The sequence below is a fragment of the Lissotriton helveticus genome, chromosome 6 (assembly GCF_964261635.1).
Source record: "Lissotriton helveticus chromosome 6, aLisHel1.1, whole genome shotgun sequence".
NCBI lineage: Eukaryota > Metazoa > Chordata > Amphibia > Caudata > Salamandridae > Lissotriton > Lissotriton helveticus.
In genome coordinates this window covers 1,163,940,917-1,163,965,961 of record NC_136067.1, presented here as the reverse complement: position 1 = coordinate 1,163,965,961, position 25,045 = coordinate 1,163,940,917, and positions in this window count along the sequence as shown.

Genomic DNA, 25,045 nt, shown 5'->3' with positions numbered 1-25,045 from the left:
ACGTTCGGCCAGTTCAGGATGCGTCACTGCAATGATACGGTGCATGAGAGGGGTCATGGAGCGTCGGGCCAGACGGGGCGTCCTTGGAATCAGGCCCAGTGTTACTTCCGCTACATTCTTGCTCAGCCTGGAAATGTCGTCCCAGCGTTTGTGGCAGTGTGTATGTCGTCTGTTGCACACCCCCAATGCCCGTACTTCCCGTGCTATGGTCCTCCACAGGTCCTTGCGAAGGTGCAGCTTGACCTACCATGATGGGAGACAAAAGGGTTTAAGTCAGTGGACAGGTGGCCTGTCACACACATAGGGGCAAGACGTTACTGTCAGCAGCCATGCACAATCAGGAACATATGTCTAGCCCACACTACACAGCTAAGATATAAATAGGCCTGATCATTTGGCCCCCTCATGCACACCAACATGTCCCACACTGCACTTACCACCCGTCCCGGTGCGCCGTAGAGGCGTCCATAGTTGCGGAGTACACCGTCCACGAGGACATCAAGCTCCGCGGCGGTGAAGGGTCGAGACCGGATCTCTTTGCCTCTCGACATGGCAAGATCACGGAGTATGGCACTAGAGCAGCAGTCGGTGGTCAGCTCAGCAGCAGCAGCAGGTCGAGGTGATGGTCACAGGCAGCAGTCGGTGGTCAGCTCAGCAGCAGCAGCAGGTCGAGGTGATGGTCACAGGCAGCAGTCGGTGGTCAGCTCAGCAGCAGCAGCAGGTCGAGGTGATGGTCACAGGCAGCACTGGTCCCCAGGGTAGGAAGTTTCATGTTGGCCAAGACACATATATAGGGCCCTCAGCACGTGTCAGTGGCATACGTCGCCAGCAATTGGTCAGCCCTGGGAGCGTGATCGTGAAATGGGCCAATGACTGGCCCTGTTGTTGCGGTGCACAGCTTCCGCTACTTGCGATTGGCCGTATGCGGCCAGCGTCCCTCTTCCCATTGGCTGCATGTGCAGGGACCGTGACGGGCACACATCGGCAACCGCACGTGCAAGCTTCAGGCACGGATGCTTCAGTTGCAACAATGTACTATCACTGGCGCCTCCATGGCGGGGCACGTACACAGCGGGGGAGGTGCAGGCCTATACACCCTGCAGATGTACTCAATGGACATGCCAGTTCATGACCCCCCTTACAGTCACCTTGCATCATCCACCGTACACCGGCCGGAGCGGCCGGCCCATGAACATCCGCCGTGCCCGGCCATGAACACAACCGCCATGGCCGGGACCGGCGGTTGTTCATGGCCGGGCACGGCCATGGCGGTTGTGTTCATGGCCGGGCACGGCGGTTGTTCATGGCCGGGCACGGCCATGGCGGTTGTGTTCATGGCCGGGCACGGCGGTTGTTCATGGCCGGGCACGGCCATGGCGGTTGTGTTCATGGCCGGGCACGGCGGTTGTTCATGGCCGGGCACGGCCATGGCGGTTGTGTTCATGGCCGGGCACGGCGGTTGTTCATGGCCGGGCACGGCCATGGCGGTTGTGTTCATGGCCGTGCACGGCGGTTGTTCATGGGCCGGCCGCTCCGGCCGGTGTACGGTGGATGATGCAAGGTGACTGTAAGGGGGGTCATGAACTGGCATGTCCATTGAGTACATCTGCAGGGTGTATAGGCCTGCACCTCCCCCGCTGTGTACGTGCCCCGCCATGGAGGCGCCAGTGATAGTACATTGTTGCAACTGAAGCATCCGTGCCTGAAGCTTGCACGTGCGGTTGCCGATGTGTGCCCGTCACGGTCCCTGCACATGCAGCCAATGGGAAGAGGGACGCAGGCCGCATTCTGCCTTTGGGAAGTAGCGGAAGTTGAGCACCGCCATGGCGGCGCCAAATATGTGATCTTGTCAGACGCTGCACCGTGATGTGTTGTGTGCAGTTGCGTCATGAGGGATGTGAGCGTGATTGTGAAAGGTCATATGTCATACAATATAGCATGTGTGTCCATACAATGGACATCGGTCGGCACACAATGGCCAACAGATGTGCATTCGTACGTGTTGACGTCGGGTTTGACCCTACAGACGTTGTTACATCTTCACAACTACACAGTACATCACGGCTGTGTGGCCAATTCATGCATCTGTTGTCGGTTTATTGTTGTGTCGAGGTGACTACAGTGGTGGTGGTACACATGCATTCCGTGTATGTGATTTATACGTTCTGTCACCATGCATGTCATTACCGTATGCACATCATCATTGGTGGTGGCATTTGTGCTTGATGACATGGCGTGTGTAAACTTATCGTTTGTGTGCATGCAGTTGCATGAGTGTCTGTGATGTGTCTACGATACATTAGGGTGACGACTGGAGTTATGTCAGTAAGGTACACATGTGATGGAGTTGTACACGTATGCGTCGTTTGTACGTTGACCTAAGTTACATCTCTCTCCCACACAGGAGGGCTCCAAATGTGCATCGCCCATACACTCAGCTGGAGGATATGGTAGACGAGGAGGTGATTCGGAAATTCAGGCTGGATCGACGTCGGTTGCTGGAGCTTGTGGCTCAATTGGCTCCTCATCTGCAGCCACGTAGAACGTATCCTGGCTCGTTTACACCCACTGCAAAGGTCATGGCGGTACTACATTTCTTCGCTACTGGCACATTTCAGTATACAGTTGGAGGTGCCGGGGGTATGTCACAGGCAATGTTCAGCACGGTTCTTCGGGATGTGTTAACAGCTATGATGCTGTACAAGGATGAGTACATACATTTCCCACGTCCGGAAGAGTTGCCAGCTGTCAAAGCTGGTTTCTATGCACTGGGCCACATACCTCACGTTGTGGGCTCAATTGATGGCACGCACATCGCGCTCATTCCACCACGGGCACGCGAACAAGTGTTCAGGAATCGGAAACACTTTCATTCGCTGAACGTGCAGGTGGTGTGCCTGGCGAGCAACATCATCTCCCATGTGTGTGCAAGATTTCCTGGATCCGCACATGACGCCCACATCATGCGAACCAGCAATGTCCCACGACTCATGGCAAATCTGCCACCCGGTCAAGCGTGGCTTGTTGGTGAGTGTGCAGTGGGGACTCTTGTGATCTCTGTGTTGCATGGGGTACCCACCATATCTTGTTCTGATGTTTGTCTCTGTCATCCCCCTACATAGGCGACTCGGCTTACCCAAACCGGCCCTGGCTCCTCAGTCCCCTACGTAATCCGAGGACGGCGGGTGAAATGCGGTACAATGAGGCACATGGAAGGACACGGAGAGTCATCGAACGTACCTTTGGACTGCTGAAGTCTAGGTTTCGGTGCCTCGATAAGACCGGAGGGGCACTGCCTTACTCACCAGGAAAAGTATGCAAGATCGTGATTGCCTGCTGCATGCTCCACAACCTGGCAGTACGCAATGACATTGAACTGCTGTTGGACCCTGAAGACGAAGGAGTTCCTCGGCCTCCCATCCCACCCATGTCGACTGATGAGGATAGTGGTGAGGAGGAAGGTGTGGACCAGAGGCGCCAGCTCATTGATCGCTACTTCCCTTGAATGTGAGTATCTACCTCTAGTGGCGGTTGACAATGCCTCATGTATGTTTTCTGGTGTTGTGTGGATATGGGGTTATTCAGCTGGGTGTGGTTTGTGATGGTTGCACATGTGTGTCTTCATGTCTTTGGACATAGGAGTGTCCATGATGTGTGTGCTCCCATCCCATGCTTGTGTGATGGTTGTCGTTTGTGTAATGTTGCTGTGCATTGTGTTGTGATGTGTGTGAATCTCTTTACTGACGTGTGTTTGCTGTCTCTGGTTTTCTCTAGGTCACTCCCGCAGCGCCATGATCATGTGCGACTATGATCCCTGTACCTGTTTACGTCTGTATCTGATGGCAATCATGTGAATAAACATGGAGGCAAAACATCATTGTGTGAGTAAATGCAATTTATTGACAGGTTGTGCTTTTGTGCTGGTGAATATATACAAGTAAGTGGGAGGGAGGGAGTTGGAGTTGTAGGTAATGGCAGATGAAATGTCCGTGCTGACACCACATTGGGGGGTGTCAGGCTAGTCCAGCAGACCAGTGGCAATGATTGTCTATGTGGGACAGGATGGTTTGCAGGGTGAATGTCTGGCACAGGCAGTGGCATTGTCAAGGTCGTCCCCTCTTGGAGCGTGTGCCTGGCGCTCCAACACTGCTCTCAGCAACTTCCTGCCTCGGCCGCCCCCTCCGTCTCGGAGGTGGTACAGAGGCAGCTGGGAGGGCAGGTTGGTGATGGGCCACATCCGTCGCCAGGGGCTCAGGTGGTGGTGGCGGCGGTGGAGGCGGAGGCGGAGGCGACGGGGGAGGCGGAGGTGACGGTGGCGGTGGCGCTGACACACATGGTGGAGGAGGGGGGGGGTTGTTCCGGGCAACCCATTCCCTCCACATCGTTGCCTGCTGGCCCATGATCACCAACATCTGGCCAAGGATGCCAGAGATCTCGCGCAGGCTGTTGGTGTTGTCCACTGAGTCCTCGTGAACACGATCAGCGTTTGCCTGGGACCGGTCGTATGAGGCCTGGCACCTGGCAAGAGCTTGTAGGGACTGTGCCACTGGCTCGGGTAGCTGTCCCTCCTCTGACCGGCGGTGTGTGGGTCGCCTGATTGGCAGTTGTCCCGTTGCCTGTGTTTGTGGCCCACTCACCCTGCTTGTGTGTGGGGCCGTTGGACCAGCGTTGCGCGCTGGGTCATGCTGGGTGGCACCGGCAGGAGTCGTGGTGCTCGTGGTAGTGGTGGTAGTGGTGGTACTGGTGGTACTGGTGGTACTGGTGGTGGTGGGGACTGTGCAGATCACAGAGACGGGTGCCGCGGGAGTCACACATGCGACGTTGGTCGGTCCCGGGAGTCCCTGTGAGCCAGATGGCCCTGGCTGCGTGCTTGGTCCCGCTCCATCCTCCGCCCCGGAGCTGCCTGTGTCGTCGTCGGCAGAGAGTCCTGTAGGTGTGGGAGGCGAGGCTGGCGGCCGGGTACTGCTTTCCCCAGTCAGTTGACGATCACCTGAGGGACAAGATCGAGCAGGTCAGTAATGTGGACAGTACATGGTTACATTGATTTGTAGACATTTCTGTTTCCTGTCGCACACACCCCACCCTCCACCACCACCGCCACCCTCCCCGTGCACATGGGGGCCTGTTGGGAGTTGTAGTTTGGGCCTCTCACACACCCCACCCTCCACCACCACCGCCACCCTCCCCGTGCACATGGGGGCCTGTTGGGAGTTGTAGTTTGGGCCTCTCACACACCCCACCCTCCACCACCGCCACCACCACCACCACCCTCCCCGTGAACATGGGGGCCTGTTGGGAGTTGTAGTTTGGGCCTCTCACACACCCCACCCTCCACCACCACCGCCACCCTCCACGTGCACATGGGGGCCTGTTGGGAGTTGTAGTTTGGGCCTCTCACACACCCCACCCTCCACCACCGCCACCCTCCCCGTGCACATGGGGGCCTGTTGGGAGTTGTAGTTTGGGCCTCTCACACACCCCACCCTCCACCACCACCGCCACCCTCCCCGTGCACATGGGGGCCTGTTGGGAGTTGTAGTTTGGGCCTCTCACACACCCCACCCTCCACCACCGCCACCCTCCCCGTGCACATGGGGGCCTGTTGGGAGTTGTAGTTTGGGCCTCTCACACACCCCACCCTCCACCACCGCCACCCTCCCCGTGCACATGGGGGCCTGTTGGGAGTTGTAGTTTGGGCCTCTCACACACCCCACCCTCCACCACCGCCACCCTCCACGTGCACATGGGGGCCTGTTGGGAGTTGTAGTTTGGGCCTCTCACACACCCCACCCTCCACCACCGCCACCACCACCACCACCCTCCCCGTGAACATGGGGGCCTGTTGGGAGTTGTAGTTTGGGCCTCTCACACACCCCACCCTCCACCACCGCCACCCTCCACGTGCACATGGGGGCCTGTTGGGAGTTGTAGTTTGGGCCTCTCACACACCCCACCCTCCACCACCGCCACCACCACCACCACCCTCCCCGTGAACATGGGGGCCTGTTGGGAGCCATGGACATGTTAGTGTGTTGGTGTCCGACGTGCATGGGTTGGGGCGTGGGGGATGTTTCTTCTCAGTTGTGTGAGCCTGACCATGTCGTGCTGATCGTGGTGCTTGGTTTGTACTCACCAGTCTCTTCTCCTTCGTCAAGGCCGTCTAGGCTCTCTGGGTGTAGTATCACCAGCACCTTCTCCTCCCAATCGGTGTAGGGTATGGGCTCCGGGGGTGTGCCACCGCCAGTAAGATTGGCTCTGGCGTGGTTTTTCGCTCGGATGCCCTTGACCCTGGTCTTAAGGTCATGCCACCGCCTCTGAATGTCGTGCTTGGTCCTCGGCACAGTCCCCGACGCATTCACACGAGTGACGATCCTGTCCCACATGTGGTTCTTTTGCGCCACGGTCGTCTGCTGGACTTGGGCCCCGAAGATGTTGGGCTCCACACGGATAATTTCATCTACCATTACCCGCAACTCTGTCTCCGTGAATTTGGTTTTTTTTTTGGGTGCCATGGTGTGTGGTGCTCAGTGTGTGAGTTGAGTGAGTTGGGAGGTGCAGGTGTGTGGTGTGTGATGTGTAGGATTTGTGTGGTGGGTGTTTGTGTGGTAGGGTGGTGGGTGGGTGTCTTCTATGTGATTTTATGTGAGTTAGCAGTGTCTCGAATGGCCCTCTTGCTGGCAGCAATGCTGTGGTGCAAGGGATTGTGGTTGTGTGGGGGTGTCTTTTTATAGTCGTGTCTCGATGGTTGTTGGCAGTCAGGTGGTAGGTGGGCGTGTTGACTTGTGTGCATTATTGGATAATTGGGACGTGTCATGGTGGCTTGTGCTGGGGGGGGGGGCCTTGTCAATGTTCGTATGTTTGCTTAGGACTTGCGGTGCACTTTCATACATTTGTTAGGCGCTAGGGATGTTGTGCGTGTTGGCCTTCCGCCCTGATGCTGTGGTTCTCGTTGCATTGTTTCCGCCGCGGACGTGGATGGCTGTGAGTTCCGTTGTACGGGCGGATTTATCCTAATTGCGGCCACGGAGTATTCTCAGGGATGGCGGTACATGTTTTATTTTCCGCGGTCATTTCCGTCCGCGGCAGTGGTTGTTCATTGGACTCCGTCCGCCGCGGACGGACTTGGTTGTGTTCCGTCCACCGCGGACGGTGTTGGTTGTGTTCCGTCCGCCGCGGTCGGAGTTTCGTGACATGAATATCCTAATCCCAACCGCGGTTTCTCCGCGGCGCTGCCGGGAGTAAAATTTCCCCCACCATGGCGGACAGTACCCATTTCCGTCCGCCATCCTAATCGGCCCCTATGCACCACTGTATCAGAAATGAGCAACTTGATAACTGAGTAATACGTTTTGTTCGGCCATACTGGCATATAGTGGTTTTATAGAGATGCGTTACATCACCCCTAAGAAACATAAAGTTCTACATAAAATTGCTTGTTTGTCTCCATTGTAAGAAACTCGTTCCACCACTCACTCTTCTTCTGTGTATATGTTACATTTACTTTGGAACACTTGCATCGACTTGCTTTTACAACGCATTTCAAAAATTGCATATTTATTGATAACACATGCCATAACATCATATGCGTTGTAAATGAATATACGATTAAAAAGTGTAATAAAAGCAAGTCGTTGAAAAATATCCCTCTACAGACTTCTCATTCCAATGAAGGCATATTTAATCAGTATAAATTAATCAATCAGGATTTGTAATGTGCTGCAAATCACCCATGAGGGTCTCAAAGTGCTGGAGTTTCTAGCTGCCTCGTGGTGCTTTTGTTCATTGGAACGGGCCAGGTCTTGAGTCCTTTCCTGAATTCCTGGAGCAATGAGGCGGTCCTGAGGTGCAGGTGAAGGTCGTTCCATTTTTTCGCCAGGTGAGAGACGAAGCGTCCTCTGCGGTTGCCTCGGTGGATGGGGGACGGGTGGGGAGGCTGTCTATGAGGAAGAGGGAGGCGGATCGCAGCTGTCTGGTCAGTTGGTGGCCGGTCATTAGTTTGTTGATGCATGCTGGTCCTTGGTTGTGCAGGGCTATAAATCAACTCTAAGTTCTCTTCCATTTAAAGGGATTATTGACAATCTAACACAGAAGGGGGCTAATCTGGAACTTGCCTTCCAACTGTGTTCTATTGGGGTTGTATGTAGGGAACAATGTTTTTCTATGTTCGTCTGAATGAGACTGTAATTTATTGGTGCTCATTTTCTTATCAATAAAGGACAGTGGACGAAAACAAGAGACATGAAGTAGGAGGGAGCAACAACAAGAATGGGAAGAAAAACAAAACAGTAGAGCAGTGGGGGAGCATCAACTACAGACAGCGGGAGGAGGGAGGGAGCAACAACATAATAGAGAATGAGAAGGGGTGAGGGGTAAGAGGACGGACGGTGGAAGGAGGGAGGGACTGGAGACGCATTCACTCTCTAAGAGTGCACGTAAAAAAGTAAACAAAATAAAAAAGTACCTGTTGAAACCTGCGGCCAGTATATGGATCCTGTCTAGACCGGCAGCTGTACTATTTCTATGCTCCACGGCAGGGACACACACTGAAAGTGCCTACAGGAAGGAGGAGGCACTGACTAATCAGAAGCAAGGTAACGAGAGGGATGTGGAAGCCAACCAATGGTAAGTAATGGGCAGACTCTAAGCCTGTTTGAAGCTTTTTGTTGTTGTTACTAATGGACTTTACTGAGAGCGAATGGGCACTGTTCAGGCAAACCCTAAACAGACAACATATAAACTCAGAGGTCAATGTGTAACACATTTTTCTCAACAGCCAGGTCAGACTGAGACAGTTGCAGGCAGCCCCTATGTTCCTCTGAATATTTGTGTACTGGGAGTGGGCCAAGCATGCCCATGCTAAAAACCGGCCTGCCCTTGAGGATAAACCAGAGTTTAATTTTCGTTATATCCCAGGGTGTACAAGTACATGCTGCTGCCACCTTGACTCGACCAGTATCAAATTCACCTCAACTGTCACTGTACTGTAAATATGTGCATTTTTGTAAAATTGGTTTCAATTATATGTTAGTACATGCTGCACTTAGCATGTTCCTATCATTAAACACAATAACATATATTTTGTCCTCACCCACCTTATATAATAAACTGCCTTTATTTAGAGTGCACGGGTGGTTGCCGTTTCTAAGCCTGCCAACATGTGTCCTCGTATTTGCTATGTTCAGCGGTTTTCTTAGAAAGACTACTAAATCTTTCAATAAATACAAAACACATGGCATACCGGGACCACTGAGACGACCGTGCGTGTTATAAACCCAAACAAAATACAATGAACCATTGAGTTAGTTAGTAAGTGGATTCATTCCTACTTTTTTTTTTTGAGCAAGCGCACATTAGAGTCCCCTGTTCTCTTTTTATTGGGCTCATGCAAAAATTTTGACAGACAAACGAGGCTCTTGTCCCGAAACCTGGCGCGGTGCGTCCATTGGGGCGTGGGGGCGAAGCCCCACTAAGCCACATGGACGCACGCACGCATGCACGCTATTGGCAAAAGAAAAGCAATTGTATTTTTGCCTGCTTAGCCGCCCGCTAAGCAGGCAAAATACAATTGCATTTGCCAGTGCTCCTTCAGTTCGGAAAGGTCCTTGACTCCTTTGCCGCTGAAGCCAGGGGGTGGGGCGGCTGAGCTGCGGGCCGGCATCTAAGTCTCGGGCTGGTGTAGCCCTGTGTCACTCAAGTTGAGTGACACAGGGCTATGGCCAGCTCGAGCATGCGCGGCACACTGTACCAGCGGGTCCCAGCAGGTGCTGCTCAGGCCGCCAGGGCCGGGAGGATTCAGGGCGATTCAGGGCGAATACAGACTGTGCCCCCCAGCCAATCCTGGCACTGCATGCAGCGCCAGGATTGGCTAGGGGGGCACAGTGTGTATTCGTGTCATTATCACACAGGCGACTGAGGCGGCGAGGAGCGCTGAGGAGGTCCGGAGAGCGCGCGTGCCAACTGCCAAGGAGACTTAGGGACCCGAGCAGAGGATACTGTACACAGTAAGTATGTATGCCCTTTACACGTTCCTCATTTTGACAACCTGCGAGGTTTCTAGTTAGATTAGGAAGTTTAATGAGGAGTAAAGATGGCACATCAGGGCCCCCAACCAAAGTGTGAGCCATATGCACAGTGTTTACCAGGGTTAGCTGCCTCCCAGCCATCTGCACAATCAATCTGAAGCCCAGGGCATAACCTGGAGTCTCTGACATGCCATGAAAATAGCGCTAATGTGGCTTCAGTCAAGATCCACATTTTGGTAACATCTTCGATTAATGTAAAGCATTGCACGTTTTTTATAGTTGGTAAAGTGAAGTCTGCGAAGACATTGCCCTCCTAAGAAAAATACAAAAAATCGAAAACATATTCGAGACCTGTGTATGGTAGTGCTTTGTTCAGCATCTCCGGTGCGAAGTGTGGCTTAGATTTTCATTTTCTTTCTGTACTTAATTAAGGATTATGTAAAAAAACACTTACAAGACGTTTCATTTATCCTTATAAATACGCACCCTGGAACAAACATAAAACTGATCGTGTAAATATGCATGACGCTTTTTAGGTGGGGAAAAAATGGAGCACCTCTGTATTTCTTGGGGTGATTGGCAATGGCAAGAGGTTTCTCCATATGGAAAATAGAAATGCTCTGTGGATGAAATAACGTAAACATCTGAACGTGCAGATTCACATTTCCACCGTGCATTTACAGGTGGAATCTCCGGTAGGCAGTCAGCTGAAGTACACAACGGGAAGGAGGAAATGTCACAGGGCCTGTCAGACATGTATACATGACAGAGGGGCAGTTAGGGTAAGAAGGAGGAAAGGGCAGAAGAGAAGATGAGTGGAAGGGTGGTATCAGAGGGGGAAGGGAGAGCAATGAGTGATCGTGAGCAGAATCAGGTGTGAAAGGGTTGGGAACCGCTCTACAGGATTCCAGAGGTACCAGGCTACAGCAAAGAGATCCCATGGAGGTCAGGAGCCTGCCGCCTAACATTTCCCATATTGTTTGTCGGATAATTCGTGCAGCATCTCCTTAATGGCTATTGTCAAGTTTGAGTCAGGCAACGTTGGGTTATTTTGCTTAGTTAGTTCTGTAGTGTTTTATGTCACTATAATGTTGCTACAAATCACAGGAATGACGGACAGAAGAGATAGAAAGGGGGCATTTTCCTTTTCATTACCCCGGACCTCTTAAAGGGATTACGCTGCTCTCCCAAGCTCGCCATCTTTTACCACACACTGCTGGTGCCCATTGTATGCCTCACTGTTCGGGTGTGGCCCCAAACTTATGTTTTGTTTTATATTAAGTACTGCCTGCAGGGTTAGAGTGTGGGGGACCATGTAAAAAGTTATTTTGTGAATTGGGGGAAGGCCTACTGAGCCAGGGAAGGAGGTGTTGGGATCCAATATTGGACACAAATCAAATGTTCATTTTTATGCACATTAAGTGGGCAGCAGTGGTCGAAATTGCTTAAGATTTAAAGTCGAGTTTATAGCGGTTTGGTGATTCTCACCCAATGATTTGTTTCAGAAATATAGTAGCAATTTAATGCAGTGACCAGTGAGCTGAGACCTTTTTCCACTATAGTGCGTACCTTGGTTCTTTTGCCTGTAGTCTTGCATGAAGTTCTGTAGCCTATATGCTTTATTGCCTGTAGAGAGCTTCGGGTATGGCTTTGTTACATTTTGTCTTAGTCCCCAATATAAGTTAGATTGTGCTCTCGAGCCATGCATGCATAAGGCTTTCACAAGCTCTTCCGTGCAGATATTACTGCCTGTGTGCACGAGGCACTGTCATTGATGCCAATTAAAATTAGCCAGGGGTAGCATCAGTCATTTGCGTACTTTGATACCCCCAGGCAGAAGCGCACAAAAACGAGTGGAACAGGGGGCAGAAAGGTACAAAAAACGAGTGGGACAGAGGGCAGAAAGGCACAAAAACGAGTGGGACAGAGGGCAGAAGGGTACAAAAAACGAGTGGGACAGAGGGCTTTGTAAAGGCTGTCTCCCAACTGCCATGCAACTTCTTCTACTCTTAGAGCTGAGATTTTCATGCAAGTCTTATAGTCTGAATTCAGCAGCGTAATAGGACGGAATGTATGAAGCTCTGTGGTTATACTGTATAAGCAGCTACCTATGTTATGCCATCTATTAATGTAATAACTGCACTTTCACAATTGCTTTATTAACCTTCCTGCTTTCTCAAATTTGCTTGGAAAATGCACGATTTTTCTTCTCTGTTTTCAAAATTTTCTTGGGGGGGGGGGGGTTTCCCCCAAAACCCCCTTATGGGGTTCGGGCTCGCTCGCTACGGTGCAGTATGCAAATCAGTTTGCGCCCCATCACTTTCAAATGTCACCACCCGCCCCTGCCCGAAACCATAGTTTTCAAATATATAATGCGCCGTGCGTGCAAAGAAGCAGGACTGTGGCTGCACTGTCTAATTGCATTCCGCATTTCCGCACAAGTATGGCTGCCTGCCAGCCATGCTGCCAACTTTGTTTCAGCTGTCACTAGGGCAGAGCCAGGTGGAAGGACGGCTCAGAAGGCTGAACTCTCGCCACTAAACAAGGTGGTGATTGGTAGATCTCTGGTTTTAAATCTGGTGAAGTCACTCAGCCTTCCAATGACGGTAAAATCGAGTATACTAAATTTGATCACGGCAAACAGTTGGTACGCTTAGTAATTGAACACGCGCCATATTACAAACAAGTTGAATACGGCGAGCCGCATTAAAGAAAGGGGAGCGGCTGCCATTAAAGAGAAAGTGCGGAATGGGGCGCTTTTAGCCACTAAATACGAGCCAGCATAAAGAAAGGCACTGACGCAAGGCATACCCGCTGGTAAAAATAAAATAACTTGTGAGAGAGCATATACTGCCTGCTATGGCAGTCAGGAGAATGTAATTTAAGAAAATAGTGCTCAAAGACTATTAATAAAACATACCAAGTAACAACACACGTAAAAGGGCCACCCCTCATGGGAGGTTACAAAAGGAGAAAAGGTCGTACTAAGGAGGGACTACTAAGCTTGCGTGTGTGGACACTAGAATTTTTGTATTGTTCAATTACTTAAAACCATGACAATTTAGGATAAAAAAAACAAACAAGAGAACACATTTCATCTTAAGTGCAGCAGAAAGAAGTTAAAAGTTATAAAAATACAGTAGTAAACAATATACACATATATATATATATACATCTTTTTTTTAAATGTGCAAAACACAGCTAAAATACGTTAAAAACATGATAACTTTGTGGATGGGTGTGAGACCCACCCTTAACTTTCAGTAATACAAGCAAAAGGCACCAACAGTAAGATGGAATGTGTTCTCTTGTTTAATTTTTTTATCATAAATTGTCATGGTTTTAAGTAATCGAACAATAAAAAAATTCTAGTGACTACTAAGCCTACTAACAAATCAAAAGCAGCCATTTAGAAAGGACAGTAAAATGAGCCAATTGAAAAGAAGGCCGGACAATGGGCGGAGCTTCAAGTCTATGCCTGAATACAACATGTCTTGCAGCTCAAGCGCTGCCTAGGCGAGGCCGAAAAAGGAAAAGCTGCGTTATTCTTTTTTTTATTTTTATTTTATTTAGAAAAATACACATACAGCAAGGCAAGGATTACTTTACACGAAGCACCAATTCCAGACGGGGAAGGAAAAGCAAAACAATACAATGAAATCAACAGCGATGTTAGGGAAGGGGGGGGGAGGGCAAGAGTAAAGGAGATGTTCATACAATAGAATAATCAGAATGCGGGGTCAGGGGGAAAGTGATGGGTGAGCGTTGTCTATAATAGGCGGTGTACATATATCTCCACAGTAGCTGTTCCAAGGACCCCACATTCTACACCACTTCCGGGGGTGGCCCTGGGCCAAGTATACAGTTTTTTCTCTAAACATGCACCAGTCCATGTTCTCTTTCCACCCTTCTACTGTAGGTGGCCTTTGGGAACCCCACAATTGAGCAATGTCTCATTTGGCAATCATGTTCCCCAGGGTCGCCCACTGAGTCTGAGCTGCATTGTAGTCTGTGGGCTCCCAGACATTCAGTAGGCATCGTCTGGCCTCCGGCAAGAGGGCAATCCCCATAACATCCTTTATTACAGCATGCACTCCACCCCAGAAGGCAGCCACCTCTCCACACTCCCAAATAATATGCAGAAATGTCCCTACCTGCCCACAACCTCGCTTACACAATCCCTCCTCGGAAAATCCCATGTGAGCCAAACGTGGGCCCGTGACGTATATCCTATGGAGGATCTTTAGTTGAACAAGTCGGAGTCGAGCTGGGATTGCTACCTCCTTCGGAGAGGAGATTGCTGATTGCCAGTCTTCGTCGTCCAGCTCTAGGCCGTCACGGGTCCACAGATCACGAAGGTGTGATAGGAGGCCTGATCTATCATTTATCAATTTCTTGTAGACTAGGGAGATTGTGCTGTCCGGCACATGGCCGTCCAGCAACCTATCTTCAAGCGGGGACGATTCGGGGACCATATCCCCTTCCGGGCAAACAGATCGCAGTGCGTGACGAACCTGGAGATACCGGAAATATTCCGAGGCACCTAACTCGAACTCTGTCTGCAATGACTCGAACGATTTAACTTGACCCTTAACCCAGAGGTCTCCCACCTTACTAATACCAATAAGGTCCCACCTTACTAATACCAATAAGGTCCCATTTAGCGAACCCCTTGGTATTCCACAGTTTACCAAGTTTATCAGATTCAAAAAGCGGGGTTGCTCGAGTCAAGCGATCTTTCCATCCCATGGAACTATTCGCGTCCCGCCACAGGCGTACAGCTGTCCTGGTGGGTCCCAACAGATCCTTAATTACCGAGTGAGAATACAGCGCTCTATAGTATTTACCCCCAGGTAACATCCATCTATCCATGGCAAAGGCAGGATTTAATTCTGGACCATATAGACTATGGTTTATGGCACTCAGTTGAGATGCCCAATAGTAACGTTTTATATGGGGGAGAGCGATACCCCCGTCGTACCACGGGAGCGTTAATTTAGCTAGCGCAATACGAGGCCTCCCGTCCCATATCAACTTCCTCTGAAGATCTTCCGGAAATAGCTAGCCGGCACTACATCAAGAGTGTTTTGGAGAGCGTAAAGAAAACAAGGCAGCGTCATTTTGAAGAGGGCCGCGCGGCCAAGCGGGGACAGCGGAAGCTTACGCCACCCCGCAACATCTTGCTTTAATCGAGACAGCGGTGGGAGAAGATTTTGGTCATATCGAATTACGGGGTCCAATGTTATGTAAATACCGAGGTATTTAAACCCCGTTTGTGCGATCTGAATAGGACAGTTTTTCAGAAGATGAGGAACGTTGCCGGAAAGGACATACAGATAGGATTTCGACCAGTTAATAATGAGGCCAGAATTCCTACCAAATAAAGTCAAGACATCGCACAAAACCATCAGTGATTTCCGGGGCGACGTCAAATACAATAAGATATTGTCCGCGTAAAGCGAGATGCGATCTTCAAATTCCGAGGACCACCGAATGCCCTTCATCGAGGGCTCCCATCGAATCCACGCTGCAAGGGGCTCAAGTGCCAGTGCGAACAAGAGGGGCGACAAAGGACATCCCTGACGAGTTCCCCTCCCAAGACTAAACGGAGCAGAGACTCGGCCGTTAACGACAATTTGTGTGAGGGGGTTCTCATAGAGGAGTCTCACCCAACCGATAAAGCCAGGACCGAACCCAAATTTAGCCAAAGCGGCCCACAAATAAAGCCATTCCACAGTATCGAAGGCCATCGTGGCATCCAACGACGCCAAGATGGCCGGCTCACGCAACATCGCGGCTCTCGCGAGAACCCTGTTTACACGTCGGAGATTAAGGGCAGTGTTCCTGTGCGGGATGAAACCGATTGATCCGGATGTATCAACTCACTTATAACAGTGATCAATCGGTTAGCCAACACTTTCGCAAGAATCTTAGGTTCAGCATTGAGAAGAGAAATAGGTCGGTACGATGCACATCGGTCACGCGTTTTCCCCTCCTTATGAATCACCACAATAGTCGCTAAACGCTGATCGCGGGGAAGAGAACCACATTCCTGAGATTCCAAGAACATGTCTCGTAGATAGGGCGCCATCTTGTCTGGCCGTAACTTATATAGCTCAATAGGCAAGCCATTGGGACCCATCGCTTTCCCCGAACGCAGGGAACGGATCGCAATAGCCACCTCGTCAGCCGTTATTGCAGCGTCCATATGTTCCCTGTCAATATCAGAGAGACGTGGTAAAGCGATATCTCGCAACAATAGTTGTGAATCCTCATCTGGTCTGTCCGACACGGAGGAGTATACTGTCCGGAAGTGCTCCGCGAAACACCGAGCTATCTCCCTAGGATCCAAGCCCCGAGCGCCATCAGCCAGCTCGATCACAGGCACCACTCGATTAGCTCTATCTTTCTTGTCCAGCCACGCAATCAATTTACCAGCCTTATCACCCACATCATACAAACGTCCCTGCTGCTCCCTACTCATGACCTTAGCCGCGTCGGTAACCAATGCCCTGTATTCAAGTTGAGCTGCGTTATTCTGAAAGAATAAAATTGAGTTCTTGTCGACTCTGGCACGATCACTGTGTCAGCCCATCAACTGGTACTGGCTGTGCCACCATGAAACAGAACTAAATATAATTAAACAAAAAAAATTATAAAGAGATGTGAATGAAAACGTTGTAGAAATTCTTTTTTATCAAAGTTCATTTAATTACGATGTTACAGACTGTGATGTAAATAAATGTGATGCATTTGAATATGTTGTTTGTTTGCGCTGCAATAACTGAACTTACTCCAGCATCTCAAATATTCACACTAAATACTACTTTGAGGATTCAACAGTTGTCTGCCACTGAACAAACAGGCTGCATTGGCAAATTTAGTTGTTTCCTACTTATTAAGAAGCTGATTTTCATTTTACCAACCATACAACTATAAATTGAGAAATATATGTTGGTAAACTGAAAAGTTATGTTTTATTTCTGTTTCTCTTTCCCGCTCAGTCACTCATATAAGTTCCACACATTTAACCATAATCGTTTTTGCATTATGCGGCATAACTGCCAGATACACAGAATTAGCCTTTTGTTTATTGTATTGTATTGTATTTAATATTTATACCGCGCATCTGTCACCCTACGGGTATCCTGGCGCCAGAAAGGAAAAATCAGGTGGAAAAAAACAATACAGAAATGTTTGTGTCAGGTGGAAACGACAGTCAATACTGTTTGATGAGCCTGAAGTAGGTCTTTAGGTTTTAGCAAAGAGCCATGTCTTTAGACTCTTTCTAAATTCTAGCAGGGTATCGGTCAGTCTAATATTTTGAGGCAGTTCGTTCCACAGCCTTGATGCCGAAGTACAGAAAGCTCTACCACCGCCTTGACTTCCTAATCCTGGTGGTTACTGCCAGCCCCAAGCTGGCGGAACGCAGAGACCTGGCTGGTTTGTACCAGGTGAGCCTTTCCTGTAATGGGATAGGTCCCGAGTTGTGTAGTGCTCTGTAGACAATGCAGAGAGACTTAAAAGCAACTCTGCTCCCAACTGGCAACCAGTGTAGTTCTCTAAGTGCCAATGTGGTGGAAGAACTACGGGGTCTGTTTAGAGCTAGCTTGGCCGCCATGGACTGGACTCTCTGGAGCCCCTGTAAGATGTAAAGAGGAGCTCCCAGGTATAGGGAATTACAGTAGTCCAGTCTTGCCATGATCACACTTCTGACCACTAGTGGTCTAGTCGCATCGGGCAGAAGAGGCAAAATCTGTCTGAGCGCTCTCAGTAGGCCGCAGCAGACACTGTTTTGTTTGTCTGTGAGGTCAATTGGAGATCGTCATCCAGCATAACTCCCAGGTTACGCACGGTCTTCACTGGGATACAAGGCTCTGCTCCCGGTGCGAGCCTGATCTCACAGGACGGCTGCTGGCTCATTTTCGGTGTTTGGCAATAGACTACCTCAGTCTTCCCCTCGTTAAATTGGAGAGAGTTTATTTTCAGCCACTTGGAGACCTTACTCATACAGTTCTGGAAGGTCTTCATGGTCACTGCCTGCTTTCCCTCTAAGGAGAACACCAATTGGGTGTCATCGGCGTAGTTAACCAGAGCAATCCCATATGACTTTATCATAGGGATCAGAGGCTGTAGATACAAATTAAAAAGAATCGGGCTAATCGAGGAACCCTGTGGTACTCCGTGGCCAACCCGAGGCTTGGGGGAGGTAAATGGGGCCAGGGTCACTACCTGCTGTCTGCCCATCAGATCGGATTGGAGCCACTTTAAGGCCCTGCCCTTCACGCCCAGTTTCTCCAGTCTGTGCACCAGGACTGCATGGCTGACCGTGTCGAATGCGGCTGACCGTGTCGAATGCGGCCGACCTATCCAACAGTACTAGTACTGAGGAGTTGCCACTGTCAGCTCGCATTCGAAGAGTGTCCAACACGGTCGCCAGTGCAGTTTCCGTTCCATGTCCTGGGCGGAAGCCAAACTGATCCTTGTCCAATAGGCAATTATCTTCCAAGTAGCCTGACAAGGACCTACTGACTAATTTTTCTACAATCTTTATCGGGTAAGGCAGGAGCGATATAGTTCTGAAGTGTGCTGGAATTGTGGGGTCTAATGAAGACTTTTTAAGCAGGGGAGTGACCACTGCCTGCTTCCATACCTCCGGCACTACGCCTTCCTCCAAAGACTAGTAGCAGATCTGGTACAACCGGGGAAACAGCTCTGGCCCATATTCCTTCCAGATCTTATGTGGAAGGGGATCTAGCGGGGACCCTGATGATACACTTTGTGTCAGGCTGAGGAAAAGCTCCATTGTCAGAGGGGGAAAACTTTCCAAGGACGATGAGATTGTGGGCAAATCTTCCTCCGCCAACTGGTCTGCTATATCCTTACTGCCATCTCTACCCTCCTCCAGCCCCCCCACAATTTTAGCGATCTTTTGCTCAAAATAGGTGGCGATCTCGTTGCACAGCTCTTGGGTTGCAACCACTTTATTGCTCATGCATGCGGGTTGTGAGAGGTCCCTGATGATGTTAAAGAGTGTTTTAGTGCTATTGGGAGATTGAAGGATAGTGGTGGCATAGAAGAGTGCTTTGGTTTTAGCTCTAGCCCTTTTGTATTCTGCCTGCAGTATTTTCAGAAGTTTTTTGTCTAGCTCTGAATAGCATTTTCGCCATTTTCTTTGTGCCTGTCGGCATTGATATAGCAGGGTTTTCAGCTCCTCATTGAACCAAGGGACAGACGGCTTTCTTTTGTTCTTAACCTTTTTCAGGGGGGCGTGTCTATCCAGGGTACTTAAAATATGATTGCAGTATTCCTGGTAGTTTAGGTCTATTGACCTCTCTGGGTCATAGGGTGTTTCATTTATGAAAGTAGGTTTTGTTTTGTCCATTGACAGTTTAGCCCAATTTCTCCCCCTCCTATAGGTTGCCGGGTCCTTACTTCCATTTCCTTCAATTGGTAGGGAGATCTGAAAATGAACCAGGGAGTGATCAGTCCAGCACTGAGGTAAGATATCAATCATCTTAGTCTCAGTATGGTTTGCAAAGATTAGGTCTAGGATATTTCCGCCTGAGTGCGTGGGTTTTTGTACTAGCTGTTCAAGGCCCCAGTTACCGCAAATATTCTGTAGTCCCTTCAGATGATTTCCTAGGGACCCATTGTCCCAAAGGTTAAAATCTCCCAGGATCAGTAGTCTAGCGTGGGTCAGAGCCAAGGCAGCAATGGAATCAAACAGCGCCTGATATTGTGTATCCGCGCCGGGCGGCCTGTAACAAATTGCTCCGGTCAGGATTCTTCCCTTGGGTTCTTGCAGAGAGAACCCCAATAGCTATCTCATCAATCTGTAAAGGGGAGAAGTCCCATTTATTCTTATGGATGACCCCAAGTCCCCCGCCGCTTCCTTGCGTCCTCGGTTTGTGGAGCAGGTTATACCCTTCCGGGCATGCAAAGCCTAGTTCTACCGAGGTATCTGCACGAGTCCAGGTCTCAGTGATAAAAAGGACATCCAAATCCATGTCCGTTAACAAACTTGCCACCTCCTGATGGTGTTTGACCAGAGATCTGCTATTTATCAGCCCGCAGTAAAGATTTCTAGGGTTTGGTGAATATGTAGATGGAGGTGTTCCCCATATCCCTTTTCTTATGTTAATTAGTTCATCCCTGGAGTACTTTATTCCATCAGCGTTTCCAGCCCCTGGCCCGTCCGAGGCACGGACGGGCACAGACGGGCTTTCCTCTGGCGCTCCTCCGGTGCTCCGCTGCGCGCTTGCATGCTGGTCCCCTAAATAGTGTGTGGCGGGAAAGCGCGGCAACACTAGAACACTACCCCCGACACGTCCAGGGAGCGTCTCTGGCCTCCCACACCTAAGATGGTGGTCGGAAGAAGGAAGACTGGGGATTCACCAAGTGGTGAGTGGTGCTTTTTAAGCTCAATTATAGTGCAAGCAATGCGATCGTAAATGGAAAGGGCAGTGTTTTTAAAATAAATTTTTAAATCAGATGTCAGCACACAGATAATTTTAAAAGCGAGTCGAAAATCACTCAGGTATTACGATAATTTTAAAAGTAGGCAACAATCAACACAGCTAATCCCTGTAGCAGCTAACAGCGTGCTATTCCTATTCTGTGTTCAGCACGAGTCAACTGGTCCCCTAAATAGAGTTTGCCGGGAAAGCGCAGCAACACTAGAACGCTACCCCCGACACGTCCAGGGAGCGTCTCTGGCCTCCCACACCTAAGATGGTGGTCGGAAGAAGGAAGACTGGGGATTCACCAAGTGGTGAGTGGTGCTTCTTAAGCTCAATTATAGTGCAAGCAATGCGATCGTAAATGGAAAGGGCAGTGTTTTTAAAATAAATTTTTAAATCAGATGTCAGCACACAGATAATTTTAAAAGCGAGTCGAAAATCACTCAGGTATTACGATAATTATAAAAGTAGGCAACAATCAACACAGCTTGTCCCTGTAGCAGCTAACAGCGTGCTATTCCTATTCTGTGTGGTGTTTCTTCAAGATCCTCAAGGATCATGTTCTCATTATGGGGTACTGACGTGTTCTTATGTATCTTACCTGCCGGGTCATCCCCCATTGCAAAGCTTAATTATGGGACAGCAGAAAGGCTGCGTCACAATTTTGTAATAGTCTTGGGCACAATTCAAAAATAGCACTTGGGCAGGTGAGATATGGGCTGCATGTCTTCGTTTCAGTGGTATTTCTGGTTGGCATAAACCGGTACACTTTCAAGGATGACTGGTCCATTGAACTAAACCTGTTTCTCACTCCAGGAGAAACATGCATTTTTTTAAAAAAATATAATTCTTTTTCTTGAAATAAAACATCAGCAAAAAGACTTATAGAGGATCGTTCAAAATTGCAGATTTCACAGCAGGGGGTTACAGGATAATCAATACATACACTTGAATAGGAATTTCACGGGGAGGGGAAGGGGGTTCATCTAGAGCAGCATTTCTGGGTGGTGCACAAATTTATCCTCTGTGACGATTCCAGGGGCCCCAGACCAATGACCACTTCCTAGGGCATCCCCTTGCAAGATGCACCGTTTTCTCCCTAAACATGCACCAATCCAAATTGCTTTCCCATGTTTCCAGGGTGGGAGGTTGCACTGCCCCCCACAATTGAGCGATATTTCTTTTAGCCAACATAAAACCCAGTGTGGCCCATTGCGTCTGAAGTGTTTAAATCAGAAGGTTCCCATATATTTAAGAGGAACCTCCTAGCCTCAGGGGACAGGGAAACCCCCAATACCTTGCTCATCGTGTCATGCACTTTGTGCCAGTAAGCGGTAATGTGTACACTCCCAGATGGTATGTAAAAATGTACCTGGGAGACCACATTGTCGTTTGCATAGCCCCATGATATAGATCCTATGTAGAATCTTAAGCTGGACTAATTTCAGGCAGGCTGGGATAGCAACCTCCCTGGGGGACGACACCGCCGTCTGCCAATCTTCGTCGTCCAGCTCTATCCCATCCTGTACCCATCTGTCCCTCAACGCCTAAAGGTTAATTAGCTTTTAGTAAATTAATGAGATGGTCTTTTCGGGAAGGTGTCCATCCAGTATTCTATCTTCTAATGGAGAGGCCTCTGGGGGCTCAATACCCCTGGGCAAAGTGGAGAGAAGCGAATGCCGGACCTGCACATAGCGGAAATATTCTGCATCTGTTAGTTCTTATTCCCTCTGCAGCTCCTCAAAGGATTTAACCCTCCCCTGCCCCCATACATCTGTGACAGTGGAAATTCCTATAAGGTCCCACTTGTCGAAACCTTTCGTCATCCAGAGATTGCCAAGTTTCTCGGAGTCCCAAAGCGGGGTGGCCAAAGTTAGCTTTTGCCTCCAACCCAGGGAACCCATGGCATCATGCCAAATCTGAACTGCGTGTTTTGTTGGTCCTGTGAATGCCAATTTCTTCGGTGTGGAATATAGGGCCCTACTGTATTTACCCCCTGGGAGGAGCCACCTATCCATGGCGTAGGCTGGATCATCTACACATACCGTATGTACCCTGGTTAATCGCTGCCAGCTGGGAGGCCCAATAGTACCTCTTAATATCCGGAAGACTAATGCCCCCATCATACCAAGTGAGTGCTAGTTTATTTAGTGCGATTCGGGGCCTGCCATCCCACAATAGACTCCTCTGAAGGCTCTCAATCTCACGTAAATAGCTGGCTGGCACAACATCCAAGGTATTCTGCAAGGCATAGAGAAATCGAGGCAGAGCTATCATTTTAAAGAGGACTGCCCTACCCAGCAGCGAAATAGGAAGTTTCCTCCAGCTGGCAATGTCACTCTTGAGCCTCAGTAAAGGGGGAAGGAGATTCCGGGCATACCTAACCGAGGGATCCAGGGAGATGAAGACTCGCAAATACTTGAACCCCTCAGTGTTAACCTGTATAGGGCAGTTTCGTGGGGGGACTGGGGATCTCCCTCCAGGATAAGCAGCAAGGATTTCTCCCAATTTATCAAGTCCCGAATATTTCCCAAAAGAGGGCAGGACATCTAAGACCACAATAAGGGACTTACGGGGGGAGGTCAAGTAAAGCAGTATAACGTCTGCATACAGAGATATGTGACCCTCCCATTCGGGGGATCACCTCATTCCCTTCATCATTGGTTCCCAATGTATCCAGGCAGCAAGAGGCTCCAAGGCCCAAGAAAAGAGAAGGGTGGGGACAGCGGGCAACCCTGACGGGTGCCCCGACCAAGCGAAAATGGGATTGAGACTCTGTTGTTAACCACCACTTGGGCGAGTGGTTCCGCATACAACAGACACACCCACCTGATGAATTCGGGACCGAATCCAAACTTGGCAAGAACAGTCCACAAATAGGGCCATTCAATTGTATCGAAGGCCATTGTTGCGTTATGGCTGGCTCCCGCAGAGTGTGCACTCTATCTATCACCCTGTGCAGTCTGCGCACGTTTAGGGCTGTTTTCCTATGTGGCATGAAACCAGATTGATCGGGGTGCACCAGGCCACTGATCACCTTCACCAGTGGGTTTGCCAGGAGCTTGGCTAGGATCTTCGGTTCAGCATTTAAGAGAGAGATCGGTCTGTACGAGGCACAGTCCGTTCTAGCCTCTCCTTCCTCGTGGATCGCGACCACGGTAGCTATTCTCTGTTCCCTTGGTAGTATTCCCTTGTCTCTAGATTCTACAAACATCGCTTTCAAGTAAGGTGCTAGTTTGTCCGGCTTGAGTTTGTAGAGCTCCATAGGAAGCCCATTGGGACCCAGTGCCTTCCCAGAATTTGACGAACGGATTGCTTGGCCAATTTCGTCTGTAGCAAGTGGTCTATCCATATAGTCACAGTCCTCGGGGGAAAAGACCGGGGAGTTTAATGTCACGGAGTAATACCTGGGAGTCAGTCTCTGAGTGAGGGGAGACCGATTTATAAACTGTCTGAAAGTGGTCCGCAAACCTGTCCACTATTTCCTGTGGTTCAGTAAGGAATGCCCCCCCCCACGTTTGGAGCTCTGGGACAAGACGGCTCGCCCATTCTCACTTTTCCAGCCATGCAATAAGCTTCCCAGCCTTATCTTTCAGGTCAAACAGCCTACCCCGTTGTTCCCTGCTAAGAGCTTTAGCCCTGGCCGAGACCAGTGCCTTGTAGTCATGTTGCTTCAGGCTTAACAAATGAAGTTTAGCCTGCGTTATCCCCAGTTCCAACTCGCCTTCCAACCTGCAAACTTCAGCCTCCAGCTCCACAACCTCCCTCTGCTTCTCCCTTTTAGAGCCTGCTATCAAGGACAGAGCCTGACCCCTGACAACAGTTTTAAACGCCTCCCACAAGGACTGCGAAGAGGATACCGACCCTACAATATTGGTGAAGTATTCGTCCAGTGTTGCAATGAGGTCTTTACGAATCTTGGGATTACGCAGATACCAAGGGTTGATCGGGGCCACCCTCCCTGCAGTGCTCTGACTTATGATCACGTGAACCCACAGCAGAGAGTGATCTGAGATGCCTGTAGCCAAGTGCCTGATTTCTGCTATGTATGATGCTTGTGCGGCCGGGACAAAGCAGTAGTCTAGCCCCGAGAGACTGTGGTGAGCCCCAGAGTGAAATGTATATTGCTTTTGATCCGGGTGATGCAGCCTCCAACTATCGACCAGACCCATTGCATCTATGAAGTCTGGTAGCCATCGCGCCGCCCGTCCCTTCTCCTGTGGGGGATGCCTGTCCAACATGCCAGAGTCGACTGCGTTCAAGTCGCCTCCCAGGATTAAAGGTTCCTTTGGGACGGTGAGCAGGACCGCCCCCAGATCCGCAAATGTCGTGCCCTGGAGGAACATAGATAGATAGAAACGTTATGTGTCGACCTTCCCACATGCCCGTGACCCCAGTGTATCTGCCTCTCTCGTCTTCCCAGGTGGAGGTCACTGTCAATGGAAATGCGTTTCGAATGAAAATGCCCACCCCCTTGGAACCGGATGTAAACCCTGAGTGTGCAACCATTTTGTATCCCCCTCTATGCATTGCTTTGCATGAGTTGCCATCTAGATGTGT